Source organism: Oncorhynchus gorbuscha, linkage group LG01, assembly GCF_021184085.1.
Source record: "Oncorhynchus gorbuscha isolate QuinsamMale2020 ecotype Even-year linkage group LG01, OgorEven_v1.0, whole genome shotgun sequence".
Classification (NCBI taxonomy): Eukaryota; Metazoa; Chordata; class Actinopteri; order Salmoniformes; family Salmonidae; genus Oncorhynchus; species Oncorhynchus gorbuscha.
The window spans coordinates 74703656-74716055 of record NC_060173.1 but is presented as its reverse complement, the minus strand read 5'-3'; positions in this window follow the sequence as shown (position 1 = coordinate 74716055).

The window sequence follows — 12400 nt, the reverse complement described above, 5'->3', positions numbered from 1 at the left end:
ATGCCACCGTGTTATGCGATAGAGCGCACAGTGTCTCCAGTGCGCTATTCTAGCCCGGTGTGCTCTAATCCAGCTCCTCGCATTGGCCGGGCTATAATGGGCATCCAGCCAGCGCTCCTGGTCTCCAATATACCTCTTTGGACCAGGATATCCTGCGCCGGCTCTGCGTACTGTGTCTCCGGTGAGTCTGCACAGCCCACTGCGTCCTGTGCCAGTGCAGGGCGAAAATAAACATCCAGCCAGGGCGGGTTGTGTCAGCTCTACACTCCAGACCTCCAGTGCGCCTCCACAGTCCAGTACGTCATGTGCCTGCTCCCCGATCTCGCCCTGAGGTGTGTGTCACCAGCCCAGTACCACCAGTGCCGACACCACGCACCAGGCTTCCAGTGCGCCTCCAGAGTCCAGAATGTCCTGTTCCTCCTCCCCGCACTCGCCCTGAGGTGCGTGTCCCCAGCCCAGTACCACCAGTGCCGGCACCACGCACCAGGCCTACAGGGCGCCTCTGCAGTCCAGAGCGTCCGGTGACAATACCCAGTCCAGAGCGTCCGGTGACAGTACCCAGTCCAGAGCTTCCGGCAACAGTTCACAGACTGGGACCTCCAATGACGGCCACAGTCCGGAACCTCCGACGGGCCACAGTCTGGAACGTCCAACGACGGGCCACAGTCCGGAACCTCCGACGACGTGCCACAGTCCGGAGCCTCCAACGACAGGCCACAGATCGGGGCCTCCAACGACTGTCCCCAGTCCGGGGTCTCCAACGACGGTCCCCACCCGGTGATGATCCACTGGTCAGTGCTACAAGAGCGGACTCAGTGTAAAGAAGGGGGGTGGCATCCAGAATCAGAGCCGCCACCGAGGTTAGATGCCCACCCAGACCCTCCCATATAGGTTTACGTTTTTTACATTACATTACATTTAAGTCATTTAGCAGACACTCTTATCCAGAGCGACTTACAAATTGGTGCATTCACCTTATGACATCCAGTGGAACAGCCACTTTACAATAGTGCATCTAAATCTTTTAAGGGGGGGGGGGGGTGAGAAGGATTACTTTATCCTATCCTAGGTATTCCTTAAAGAGGTGGGGTTTCAGGTGTCTCCGGAAGGTGGTGATTGACTCCGCTGTCCTGGCGTCGTGAGGGAGTTTGTTCCACCATTGGGGAGCCAGAGCAGCGAACAGTTTTGACTGGGCTGAGCGGGAACTGTACTTCCTCAGTGGTAGGGAGGCGAGCAGGCCAGAGGTGGATGAACGCAGTGCCCTTATTTGGGTTACGTTTGCTGCCAGGAGTCCACACCTTTGGGGGGGGGGGGGTACTGTCACACCCTGACCTTTAGTTATCTTTGTTTTCTTCATTAGTTTGGTTAGGTCAGGGTGTGACGAGGGTGGTATGTGTGTTTTTGTCTTGTCTAGGGTTTTTGTACATCTATGGGGTTTTGGTTTGTATTGGTAAATGTAGGTCTATGGTGGCCTGAGTTGGTTCCCAATCAGAGGCAGCTGTTTATCATTGTCTCTGATTTAGGGATCCTATTTAGGTTGCCATTTTCCATTTTGGTTTTGTGGGTTATTGTCTATGTGTAGTTGCATGTCAGGACTCGTGTTTATAGCTTCACGTTCGTTTTGTTATTTTGTTTAGTGTTCTTCGTTTAAATAAAGAAGAATGTATTCATCTCACGCTGCGCCTTGGTCTCCTCGTTATGATGAACGTGACAGCCAGCTAGGGCGTGGAAGCCCGACGAGCTGGCTAGGCACCCCCGCTTCCATCGGCGGCGATCCAGGGCCGACGTCACCACCAACCGGAACACCAGTACTCCCCAATGCTTTGTGTAATTGCTGCTGCGTTCTGTAAGGGCTGACGCCGGACAGGAGAAGCAGGTACGGGGAGACATTTATTCGGGAACAGACATAGAACAAGACAGGAACAGCATCAGCACACAGGTAACATGGACATGTGACAAACAACACAGCACCGGGGAACAAAGCTGGGGAACTGACAAACATAGGGGAGGTAATAAACAGGTGATTGAGTGAGTCCAGGTGAGTCCAATATCGCTGTAGCGCGTGACGAGGGAAAGCAGGTGTGCGTAAATGATGGTGGCAGGAGTGCGGAATGCAGGGCAACCTGGCGCCCTCGAGCGCCAGGGGGGAAGAGCGGGAGCAGGCGTGACAGGTGCTTATATTTGTCCTATTTCACAGATGGACAAGTGCATAGTACGTGTGAATTGGAAATATATTTTTTGCATATCCCAACTCCCCCTTAGACACCCTCGGAGAGTGGTGTCAGGCCAATGGGACCTTCAAAAAGGCAGTGAAAGATAGATACATTTTACACAATTTGGAAAGCTCTTGCACCAAACAGTGTTTTGGCACTAATGTGTTGATGTACTATAGTTGGAAGCTGTATGTTTATTACTTTTCGGAACAAGACATCATTCTAGTTCAAATGTGCTCCGAAATGAAATTGGATTGACACTACATTTAAGCCACTCAGAACATGCTGGTGTGATCTTACATGAGCCGGTACTTCGTATTGTTCAGTCACTATGAACTGGAGTGGATTTGTCTTTCTTCTTAATGAAAATAGATCAAGAAAGTTATAACCCTCTCTTAAAAGTGTATCAATGGCTTTTTGAGTAGTTTTAAAGAAAAATGTAATACGGAATAGCAGTTCAATGTGCAGCAGCTAGCTACTTGTTGATTATTGTAATTAACATAGGAATGTGACCTTCATTCTCACCAAGGAAAGTCCAGTTCCGGCCACTCCGATCCAGAATGTATTCTCTATCATCAGTGGGGCGGAATCTATTTCTCTGTGAAATGTACTGCAATGATCTGTCATTTGATCCCTTAAATGGGCAAATTTGCTGCATTTTAGAATGCTGGCAATATTGACAGATATTGGAAAGAAACGACTAAGGTTGCAAATGAAACTAGTCCAAAGTGAATCAGGCTTCAGTGTAAAAATAGTCAAGCTGTGAACATTCTGTAACCTTTGTGGCTCCGAGATGACCTTTTCAATCTAATCATAACAGAGAAGTAGAACATTGGCACGGACAAAAGAGCTGAATGAAGTCCACGTGGTGGTGCTTTTGTAATGCAATGTAATTGATGTTTTCAAAGAACTACGACAAAATACCAACTCACGACAATAAAGCAATAAAGTGCTGTTTATCATGTACAGACATTAAGATACAGAGCATGTAAACAATGGCTGGGGATAGATAAAGAGACATTTTTAAAAAGAGACCAACAAAAATAAATGGTAGCCTCAGAGCTGCTTTCAGGCGACGCTAACGCTCCTCAATTCCCTGCCTTTTTTTAACCTGAAACAAAAAAGGTTGTCAATAGAGTAAAAAAAAATACTAATCCAAGAAATATTTTGGAATATACATTAATGGAGTCGTTGTGACGGATGGTAGCAATAATTAGATCAGAAGTGGAACACAATGGTGTCTGACCTTTCCTAGTGCTCCTGACTTTGGGACATTTAGCTGTAGCTGTGGACAATTACCTCTCAGGTACTTCCTGCTGTGTTGGATAATAATACTTAATTAGCCAAACAGCAGAAAAAACAGTGAGGACTCGATCTGTTGGAACTGCAGCACTCGGCCAGGGTGTGCAGCGTAGTCAATCACGTCCACTCTATTGCCTCTTCTCATACCTGCCCAGTGGGATGTGCAGGCTGCACTGGTCTTAATCAGAGCCCTCGGTGGTATCAAGCTTTCAGGATATTCAGAGGTCAGGCCATCAGCGAAGAGGGAACTATAAGGGACCCATCTGTAGTGTTTTCCATAAGGGCCGGCCGTCGGCTAAATAGCCCAAAACAGACTTAGTGTAAGCAGGCTACTTTTCCACTTCATAAATTAACAAGGCTTCTTTTCATTTAAAAGTTTCCATTCACTAGTCAGAATAGTCAGTGTAGCCTTCTTCCACTAGAATGAACAATATGAATCTTCGAGTGATCTATTGATAGGACAGGCACCTGTCATTCACAAAGCGAGCAATGACAGGGAAACTGCTGGTTTGTCAGTCTGCTGTCTGTCCAACCTCTCGATACTGGTGTTATTGTTGTATACTGTGGTTGGCTGCAGTCTCATTTATTTTCCTGGAGGAGGGATAACTTGATGCTTCTCATCTTCTCCTGTATAACTTTACATGTCCCATAAGTAGTTATGATGAGTTCAATTCAAATCAAATGACATTTTATTTGTCACATGCGCCAAATACACCAGGTGTAGACCTTACAGGGAAATGCTGACTTACAAGCCCTTAACCAACAATGTTTAAGAAAATGCCTAAAAAAAGTAAGAGATAAGAATAACAAATAATTACAGAGCAGCACCAAATAACAATAGCGGGGCTATATACAGGGGGTACCGGTACATAGTCAATGTGCGGGAGCACCGGTGTCGAGGTAATTGAGGTAATATCTACATGTAGGTAGATTTATTAAAGTGACTATGCATAGATAATAACAGAGAGTAGCAGCAGCGTAGAGGGGGGCAATGCAAATAGTGTGGGTTGCCATTTGATTAGGAGTCTCATTTGTTCAGGAGTCTTATGGCTTGGGGTAGAAGCTGTTTAGAAGCCTCTTGGACCTAGACTTGGTGCTAAGGTATCGCTTGCCGTGCGGTAGCAGTGAGAACAGTCTATGACTAGGGTGACTGGACTCTTTGACAATTTTTACTGCCTGGTGTAGAAAGTCCTGGATGGCAGGAAGCTTGGCCCTGGTGATGTACTGGGCCGTACGCATTACCCACTGTAGTGCCTTGCGGTCGGAGGCCGAGCAGTTGCCATACCAGGCAGTGATGCAACCCGTCAGGATGTTCTCGATGGTGCAGCTGTAAAATCTGAGGATCTGAGGACCCAAGCCAAATCTTTTCAGTCTCCCGAGGAGGAATAGGTTTTGTCGTGCCCTCTTCACGACTGTCTTTGTGTGCTTGGATCATGTCAGTTTGTTGGTGACGTGGACACCAAGGAACTTGAAGCTCTCAACCTGCTCCACTATAGCCCCAACGATGAGAATGGGGGTGTGCTCAGTCCTACTTTTCCTGTAGTCCACAATCATCTCCTTTGTCTTGATCTTGTTGAGGGAGAGGTTGTTGTCCTGGCACCACACGGCCAGGTCTCTGACCTCCTCCCTATAGGCTGTCTCATCGTTGTCTGTGATCAGGCCTACCACTGTTGTGTCATCAAAAAACGTAATGATAGTGTTGGAGTCGTGCCTGGCAGTGCAGTTTTGAGTGAACAGTGAGTACAGGAGGGGACTTACATGGGTGTACCTTTTGTCCAGATATGAAAGGGCAGTGTGGAGTGCAATAGAGATTGCATCATCTGTGGATCTGTTGGTGTGATATGCAAATTGGAGTGGGTCTAGGGTTTCTGGGATAATGGTGTTGATGTGAGCCATGACCTGCCTTTCTAAGCATTTTCATGGCTACAGATGTGAGTGCTACGGGTCGGTAGTCATTTAGGCAGGTTACCTTAGTCTTCTTGGGCACAGGGACTATGGTGGTCTGCTTGAAACATGTTGGTATTACAGACTCCGACAGGGAGAGTTTGACAATGTCAGTGAAGACACTAGCCAGGTAGTTGGCGCATGCTCGGACTACATGTCCTGGTAATCAGGCCCTGCGGCCTTGTGAATGTTGACCTGTTTAAAGGTCTTACTCACATCAGCTGCAGAGAGAGTGATCACACAGTCGTCCAGAACAGCTGATGCTCTCATGCATGTTTCAGTGTTACTTGCCTCGAAGCGAGCATAGAATTGATTTAGCTTGTCTGGTAGGCTTGTGTCACTATGCAGCTCTCAGCTGTGCTTCCCTTTGTAGTCTATAATAGTTTGCAAGCCCTGCCACATCCGACGAGCCTTATACGGGTCTTATAAGCTTCCGGGTTAGAGTCCCGCTCGTTCAAAGCGGCAGCTCTACCCTTTAGCTCAGTGCGAATGTTGCCTGTAAATCCATGTCTTCTTGTTGGGGTATGTACATACAGTCACTGTGGGGACGACCTCCTCGATGCACTTATTGATCAAGTCTGTGTCTGATGTGGTGTATTCCTCAATGCCATCGGAAGGATCCCAGAACATATTCCAGTCTGTCCTAGAAAAACAGTCCTGTAGTTTAGCATCTGCTTTATCTGACCACATTTTTAGAGACAGAGTCACTGGTGCTTCCTACTTAAATGTTTGCTTGTAAGGAGGAATCAGGAGGATAGAGTTATGGTCAGATTTGCCAAATGGAGGGCGAGGGAGAGCTTTTTACACGTCTCTGGTGTGTGGAGTAAAGAGGCGATAGAGGCAAAATAATTACAATTTAGCATTAACATTGCTTCAGTCTGCTTTCCACCAGACACTGGGAGATGAATTCACCTTTCAGCATGACAATAACCTGAAACACAAGACCAAATCCACATTGGAGTTGCTTACCAAGAAGACAGTGAATATTCCTGAGTGGTCTAGTTACAGTTTTGACTTAAATCTATTCTATGTCAAGACTTAAATTGTTGTCTAGCAATGCTCAACAACCAATTTGACAGAGTTTGAAGAACTTTTAAAAGAATAATGCGCAAATGTTGTACATTTCAGGTGTGCAAAGCTCTTAGAGACTTTGGTAAATGAGACACTTCCGTATTTAATTTTCAGTAAATGAGCAAACATTTCTAAAAACATGTTTTCACTGTCATTTTGGGGTATTGTGTGAAGATGGGTGAGAAAATGTTTTATTTAATCCATTATGAATTAATGCTGTAACAACAACATGTGGAATAAGTCAAGGTGTATGAATACTTCCTCAAAGCACTGTTTATGTCCATGGTATCGCATCTGGACAAGCAATACATGTTTCCTAGGATTCGAAGCCCATATCAAGACTTGCCAATGACCGCTATAGTGACTCATCAGTCAGATGGGTTGTTCGGCTCTTTTTGAACGGAACCGAATGCATCGGTAAGAGAGCTGTTCATTTGGCGCCATCATTTTCATACAGACAATTTTATTTTAGGTTATAAGGTTATAAAAGCTAATGGCTTGATAATTATATGGTATTATTAAACATATTGATATAGGCCTACAGATTTAAAGTGTCAACAATGGAGTAGTCAATTGTTGCTTTCTGTGTTGCAAAGCCCATGTTTAACACCTGATTCATTCTTCAATAACACCTGTAGGTCTATTCATGGACGTCTGACTTTGTATAAAAGTGGAGGTGCACAATCTGGCAGGGGTCTCTGGGGGTCATTTCCTGGATATTTTTAGAACCATTTTCAGCCAATTCTACTTTGTTTCTCAACAGGGAATCCATGTTTACTTGACAGAACACAACTTTTTCCTCATGTTTTTGTCACAAACTAAATTGAAAGAGTAGATTTTATTTAGTTTTTGCCACAATAATTGAAAGAGTAGACTAGACTAGTATTTCTGACTAGATTACTAATCTACTGCCTTCCCTCAAAGTCCCACCCGCAGTGATTGATTGACAGGTAAAAAACAACCCTACCAACTCTGACTCAAACACATAATTCAAGGAACAAACATCATTGTGGAAATTCATATCTTGCAGTAAAACTATAAATATGACTAAATCTCAAGAGAAGACTGTTCCCATGTAAAAATTAAATAAATAATAAAATAAAAAGGTTATCTGAAAATAGTCCTTGGCGATATCCAAAACAACCAACACACCGAATTCATACATTTTCAGTAATTTTAAATGTAAAGTTATATTTCTAATCAACACATTTTTACCAATTTTGGAGGAAAAGTTGTTAAAGTTTTCAATAGTTTAGATGTGTATTTCGGATGGAATCAAAGCATTAGAATGTACCAGAGGCCACCAAAACAAAGCTTGCCTCTCTAGACCCAAATCCACTCATCCCCTAACATGGGTGAAAAAGCTTTGCCAAAAACTATTGAAACGGTGAGACTTTCAACAACTCTGATGTATGTACAGTACCTGTGAGATGATCAGGGAAGGTAACATTATTACCGTGGTTTTAGGGGATTATGCCATTTTATCTCGATCTATAGATATACTGCATCTTGGCAGTAAATTAATTGAACATTTAAAATGTTTACTATTACATACTACGTACGGTAGTTAACATTGCTTGAAGCATATTGCCATATTGTTTGGCCATTCCATTCTGTCCATGATGAGCATAATTAAATGCCTTCTTCCCTTATTCAGGATAGTGAACCGACTCTCCTTTGTAGCATATTGCCCAAGATACCAAGATATCATACGAGTGAAAAAAGTTTGATTAATTGTGTTCCAAACCCATATCTTCAAAAATACATCCACTACTCCATGTCACGTCCTGACCTTAGTTCCTTTTTTATGTCTCTATTTTAGGTTGGTCAGGGCGTGAGTTGGGGTGGGCATTCTATGTTTTGTTCTTGTGTTTATATTTCTATGTGTTTGGCCTGGTATGGTTCCCGATCTGAGGCAGCTGTCAATCGTTGTCTCTGATTGAGAACCATACTTAGGTAGCCTGTTTTCCCACTCTTGGTTGTGGGTGGTTATTTTCCGTTTCAGTGTTTTTCACCATGCAGGACTGTTTCGGTTTTTCTTTATTCGCTTGTTCGTTTGTTTTCTGTGTTGAGTGAAATAAATATGACGAACACTTACCACACTGCATATTGGTCTGATATTTCCTACTCCTCCTCAGAAGAGGAAGACGACAACCATTACTCTCCAACTCTCCAACAAGTACTTGGAAAGACACTATAGTGCCCAGATCTGTGCTTCTATCCCCAAGTAGGCCTCAAATAAAGATACCACGACTGGTTGAGAAAGCTGCACTCAGTAGAAAATGTTGGCCTGATTGTAAAGGGGAGTAACAAATTGAAGAGTTCAGAGGAATGGGTGACAACATAATGTCATGTGAAAACATATCATTCACATAGTTTTTTAAAAGGTCAATATGCTTCAATATGATATAGGCACTCGAGCACAGAAAATGACATTTGTCAAACATCTCCTGCCTCAAGTTTCAAGTTGTGTTGGTCGTATGTACAGGACACATGTGGTATACACCAGGGTTACCTTATTTGAACCCCCAAATTTTGAGTAAAATATTATATACAAATTTTTTCTTTTTTTTATTGTTGGACAAAAGACTAAAAACACCAGAAAATCATCTCCAAGTCATTTTAAGTTTGGAAATCTGTTCCAAAGTATCCCTACGCATAATAGAGAGATATATTGTATATGATCATGTACAAATGTGAGCAAGGTTTTGAAATGATTATGTTTTAGTCAAATCACTTTCAGAATGTCATAGAGATTAATCCATATATCTCCATATGCATCAGAGTAACGTATATGTGTGGGCATTTTAAAGCTCGTTTGTAGCATGTAAGGACTGCAGGGTGAAAGTATTGAAGGTTTTGACTAGGCCGACAAATCTATGGATAGCATAATTGCGTCTGTCAAACAGGTAGGCCTACCTCTTGTTTTGTTTTACATAAGAAGAAATAGGCTCCAACAAAGAGTTTAGTGAAGTCTAATTAAAATGAAGATAATTGTTGAAATGAATGACTTTCACCACCATTTGCTGTCTCCCTGTTTGATTATGCTGCAGCTTCTCCAAAACTGATGTCTGCCCGCTTGCCTGCACTCTCTCTTCTCATTAATAAGTTGATGATTTAAAACAGTATCTGCCTCATGACATTGTAATACATTTGGGTCTAGGGTTACAGAAAAACTCACATAGGCTAGTACTTTGTGTACTGTAAGGCTGAGTGAGAGAAGTTATCATTGTTTTTGGGCAGAATCATTTGAGGTGTTATGTGTTGTTGGAGGTGTATCATCTTGGTCAGTTTACCTTGAAAAATGCTGCCCTCGCCAAACATTGCGACAATATGGGCCCACATTCAGACCAAAAAGGAGGAGTTACATAGAGGATGTATACAGTTGCGGTCAATCATTGTAAAAATGGCGTATGCCACGACCTGGAATCAGAACGATAGCACAGACACTCAACTCACTAAATGGCTTCAGTCCGTCATCAATTACCTGGAGACTGTGCAGAATGTTACAAAAGCTCCCTAGTGAAATGTAATCTGCACTCTAGATGTAAAAACAGGAGGTTAACATAATATCACCAATCTTCATGCTTCAATAGTGCTAAATGACTGAACTAATGAATGCGTGTCTGCTTCACCAACAACTTTTGACTGGTCGTGTTTTGCAAGACAAGGTATTCTCAAATACAATTTACTCTGAGCTTGTTTTTTTAGTTTTTTTATGTCTGCTCACTTCATGTCTTAAGTCCGCGATTTTTTTGTTTGTTGCCGCTTTGCCATTTATCTTCAAATCTATTGTCAGGCTTCAAAGAGTGATGGGTGTGGAGTCAGGCGCAGAGAGCAGAGGATTTGGGGGGAAAAAAACACTTTATTCCGTACAATCACAGCGCAAAAAAGAGGGTGACGCCGAACACAGGCGTAAAACACTCCAAAATATACTACACTGGTACATGCACTGTTCAGCGGAAAATCCAAAAGACAGGAACACTCCTGGACCAAACAGCAAACAAGCCCGCACGAACACAGGCGGGCTAACTGAACTTAAATAACCCCAACCCAAATCCCCCAAACAAGGAACAGGTGAAACCAATTAAACCAAACAAAACGAAAAGGGGAAAAGGGACCGGTAGCAGCTAGTAGACCGACGACCGCGGAGCACCACCCTAACGGGAAGGAGAGCCACCTTCTGTGATATTCGTGACATCTATAATTTACTGCAGGTACAATGGTTGGATAGCATAAATCCTTTCTGCTTGAGCTCCCCTATGGGGACAAGTTCAAAATGAGTGAGTTCTGTGATTTTAAACATGTCATTTGACTTCCTGTTCTCAAGTGGTGGAGTAGAGTAAACCTTGCCATTAAATTACAAGTCTGCGTCTCAATTGGAAAACTATTCCCTAGTGCAGTGGTTCCCAACCTTTTTCAGTTACCGTACCACCAACTGAATTCTGCCCGGAGTACCCCTGAAGTACCCCCTCATGTGCATCTTACCAGTAGACATGTAGACCTATGGTCTCATGAGTCTTCAAGTACCCCCTGTGGATAGGTCAAATACCCCCAGGGGGGGTCCTAGTACCCCTGGTTGGGAACCACTGCCCTAGTGCCCTAACTAATAAATACTTGGTTTAAACGTAGTGCACTATATAAAGAATACGAGGGGATTGAATGTCTCTGCTGTAACCAAAAAGCTTGATCTTGACATCTAGCCACTTTGCTAGCAATTTAGCAAACCAAATGCATAGCTGGACCCCTGAGCTGGATATCATTTATTTGACATCATAGAATTATTATAGTTATACTTAACTTAAAGTTAAAATCAGTTTGCGTTGCACTCACCCCCACCACACCATAAAATAATAACAATAATATATACAGTTGAAGTCGGAGGTTTACATACATCTTAGCCAAATACGTCTAAACTCAGTTTTTCACAATTCCTGACATTTAAACCTAGTAAAAATGCCCTGTCTTAGGTCAGTTAGAATCACCACTTTATTTTAAGAATGTGAAATGTCAGAATAATAGTAGAGTGATTTATTTCAGCTTTTATTTCTTTCATCACATTCCCAGTGGGTCAGAAGTTTGCATACACTAATTTAGTATTTGGTAGCATTGCCTTTAAATTGTTTAACTTGGGTCAAACGCTTCAGGCAGCCTTCCACAAGCTTCCCACAATAAGTTGGGTGAATTTTGGCCCATTCTTCCTAACAGAGCTGGTGTAACTGAGTCAGGTTTATAGGCCTCCTTGCTCGCACACACTTTTTCAGTTCTGCCCACACATTTTCTATAGGATTGAGGTCAGGGCTTTGGATGGCCACTCATGATGTCATCTATTTTGTGAAGTGCACCAGTCCCTCCTTCAGCAAAGCACCCCCACAACATGATGCTGCCACCCCCGAGCTTCACGGTTGGGATGGTGTTCTTTGGCTTGCAAGCATCCCCCTTTTTCCTCCAAACATAACGATGGTTATTATGGCCAAATTGTTCTTTTTTTTGTTTCATCAGACCAGAGGACATTTCTCCAAAAAGTACGATCTTTGTCCCCATGTGCAGTTGCAAAACATAGTCTGGCTTTTTTTATGGCAGTTTTGGAACAGTGGCTTCTTCCTTGCAGAGCAGCCTTTCGGGTTATGTTGATATAGGACTGGTTTTACTGTGGATATAGATACCTTTGTACCTATTTCCTCCAGCATCTTCACAAGGTCCTTTGCTGTTGTTCTGGGATTGATTTGCACTTTACGCACCAAAGTACGTTCATCTCTCGGAGACAGAACACGTCTCCTTCCTGAGCAGTATGACTGCGTGGTCCCGTGGTGTTTATACTTGCATACTATTGTTTGCGCAGATGAACGGGGTACCTTCAGGCTTTTGGA